This window comes from Anneissia japonica, unplaced genomic scaffold, assembly GCF_011630105.1.
Source record: "Anneissia japonica isolate Jap-2015-1 unplaced genomic scaffold, ASM1163010v1 scaffold1698_len283567_cov170, whole genome shotgun sequence".
Taxonomy (NCBI): Eukaryota; Metazoa; Echinodermata; class Crinoidea; order Comatulida; family Comatulidae; genus Anneissia; species Anneissia japonica.
In genome coordinates, this window is record NW_022747456.1 from 246,185 (window position 1) to 249,827 (window position 3,643).

A 3,643-nucleotide genomic window follows, 5' to 3' on the forward strand; every position below is an offset into this window, starting at 1 on the left:
AAAAGGTGTCATTTAAAATAATACGTACAAATGATTAATTTAAATTGCATATATTTTCTGTCATTTCTTATCAGATGTGTATAAGAGACAGGTATATAACTATGTAGTATATAATCTATATATTATAATGTGTTATAACAATCATTAATTAATTTCTATATTTGTTCATTTGTTTCCACCTAATAATAGAACACAAAATAGAAATTACATTGAAAAATACAAGACATAAAAAAAATCACAAATTCCCAAATTAGTTAAAGAACATTATTCGAAGAAACCAAATCGAAATTTCACATTATCTGATTATATCGGATCATGGAGGGTCGGATATACCGTTGGTCATATAACTACTTGCATACAGTATATATTACTGTATTATTAAAATCTGACAAGACTTGCAGGCCTTATTTCACGTATTTGCCAACAAATTCGGCTAAATATGCAAATACAATACCCCTAACACGTCATTAAAGCAGACAGTCTCTGAATTCTACTATTTAGAGATAAATCAAAACTTTATTAAGATAAATTATTAAAGAAACACTATTATAGTGTTGCGGGATCCCTCCTAGCTGCTGACATATAAATAATAAAGACGCGATACATCCTCCATTTTCAACATAACCTTTATTCATCCTCTCATCATCTTTTTACTCTGACTTCTGGTCTTTATATCTGTAGGTGGCGCTATACCATTTCTCCACAGAACCCCCGGGGCCCTCTAGCGAGTGCCACCGAGCGTTTATTGTGACAAGAATATTATTGAGAATTAATACAATATATGGAACACTAGTTGAATAAGAGCGTGTGAACTCCACTCCTAAACAAGGCCGTCTGTGTGCAATTTATGCTCTCTCAGGGTAGCTAATCCTGAAAATAGACTAGAAAAAAAATCTGGGAAAAAAATGAGTTAGGGGGAGTGGAATGTTAGAAGCAATCCACATAGCCAGATATCCTAATTAATCCCTTTTGCTCACCCTAAGCCCTGTTGACACTTGATTTTACTCCTTGTATACAAATGGCGCCAAATTTATCTAAAATGTGCATAAAATTGAAACTAAATAAGCTACAGATATGATTTTGGTGTCTAAACTCATAATTTCTAGACAGGCAACAAACTAGACATATAAAAACTGCTGTCACTCAAGCCAGAATGGAACATAATTAAAAATATGTGTTAATTTGTTTAAAAATAATCGCAAAATATACTTACTTAAAATGTACATAAAATAAGAACGAGTATATAAGCTAGTTTTCTATGTAATCCAGATAGATTTTTGAGCAAAAATAGATTTTATTGACTAATTTTATCCTTTTTACTGCGCTGAATTCAAGAAAAAGTTAGGTGCCATTTTTCCCCAACGTCATCGGCCGCCATTTTGAATTTCAAGATGGCTGACGCAACACATAAAACATGGTTATGATTGCTGTCAATGGAAAGCAGTGGCGGATCCAGAGTGGGGGGGGGGGCGGTTCAAGGGGTTCGGACGAACCCCCCTCTGTGAAGAAACGTAACAAAATACTATTGGGTCCTTGCTTACAACACGCATTACCAACCGTTTCTCGAGCATCGTGCGGGACGGTCCCGCTTCAAAGTGATTTTGGATGTAACACGCATTTGGAAGCGGTTTGGCGCAGCTTGAAAGGTTTGGTTTCCCAACCTCGAGGTCGGTGTTTCAATCCCTCGCTGTGCATTTCGCTTGTGTCCTTGAGCAAGACACTTTATCTGCATTGCTTCTCTCCACCCAGGAGTATAAATGGGTACCTGGTATATGTATATATATACAGTGTATACATATGTATATATGTATATATATATGTATGTGTTTGTGTATGTACACGAGCTCTATACGTGCTCTATAAATGTTTTTGCAGATTATATTAAAAAAAATAGAAAGCATAAGTTATAGACATTTTGGATTAGCTTTCTATAATAATGTATTGTTTTTGCTGTGATTCTTTATCTTCTTCTATATTGGAACCAGCATTTGTGCTGACAGTACAGGTCAGTATGTTGTTGTTCCACAACATATCTTACCAGGTTGGGGTCTCAAGTTAAAGAACATTGATCACATCCAATGTTTGCTGTTTTGTTCAAGAAAAATATACTGTTTATCGGTTAATTACAATCGGCAAGATAAAGTCTGTCAGATAAACAAACAAATGCGGAAGGATGCAACTGATCTTCTGGCAAACTCATCATATGATTACATGGAAAAGGTAAGCAAATAAACCAATTTATAGTTACTGCTCTTAGGATACATCCACTTATTTACGGCTAGGTCCGTGGACAGTATACCGTTATGCAGAGAACAATACCTTAAATGATTTTTATGTTTTGTTTTATGTATTTGCATATCGTGGGCCAATTTGCTGAATTCTTACCAAATTAATATATTTCTTATTGCAGCTCGCATCGCATTAATTCTAATTGTAATGTTGTGGTAAAAACTGCAAGGTCTATTCATGAGTGGAAATTACTATTCAGTAACGTTATTAACTTTCAGTAACAACTCAATGAAAATATGTCAACGAGTTAATTTTGGAGGCAGCAGAAAGCGATTGATAGATTTTATCATTTGCATTTCATATTTATAAAACTACACATTGTAAAAATCAAGAATAATGAAAATTGTTTATTAATTTTACAGTCCTTTTAAATTTTTTTAAATTTTTTCTTTTTAAACTTTTTATTTTATTGTGTTTACTATGTACAGTTGTGTGTATAATATTGTATGCCCGTAACCACACACACGCACACGCACACGCACACCCACGGAAATGATTGAAATCAAGAATATTAATGAATTACCGTATTTGAAATTTACTATACCGAGCAGGTAAAAACAGGAAAGTTTAAAATAGTTACTATATTTAATTGAATTGTTCAAATAACATAGTAAGCCTCTTTGTATTTATTGCTATTTTATTGACATGGTGTAGACAGGGAGGAAAGAACCAAATTTTGAAACAAGTCATACTATAAATGAAAAAACAAAGAAATACAAACGAAACTGATTGGTGATATAAAATCGTTTTATTACAAGTGCTATAAAATTCATTTACATTTACTGTATGCTGTTATTGATTCTTATAAGATTATTTCTGGATATTCACACATCAAGTCCTGAGCGGCTGATACTTAAATTGCCATTACAATATTACTAACGACATCGCCCTACTAAAACTATCAGTATAGCCTTATCAAATAGAGCACTGTATACAAAAAACACCGTCTTATGTTGTGTATTACTTTGATGTGTATATTTATATCATCTATTTTTTAAAAAAAGTGCATTTAATTCAATATATATTGTACAACTTTATATTTGAAGGGAAAAGGTTTAGTTTAGTTTGGCCTGCCAAAACCATATGATACATTTAGGTTTAAATGTCTCTACTAACACAATCGATATTCAATATGAAGCTAGATTTGCCACAAGTCTTGTAAAAACTCTACGTTTTTAATCGATTTATGTGCGCCCTCTATTGTTAGCTTGTTAGAGAAGGTCAAAGATCTTAATAAACACAAGATAGCATTCTCCGCGATTTACGCGTGCAAATACTGTAATAAGGCATGAATGGCGCCCTCTTGCTAAATTGGAATATTTTGACCCTTGACCGCTCTGACCATACCGTACAC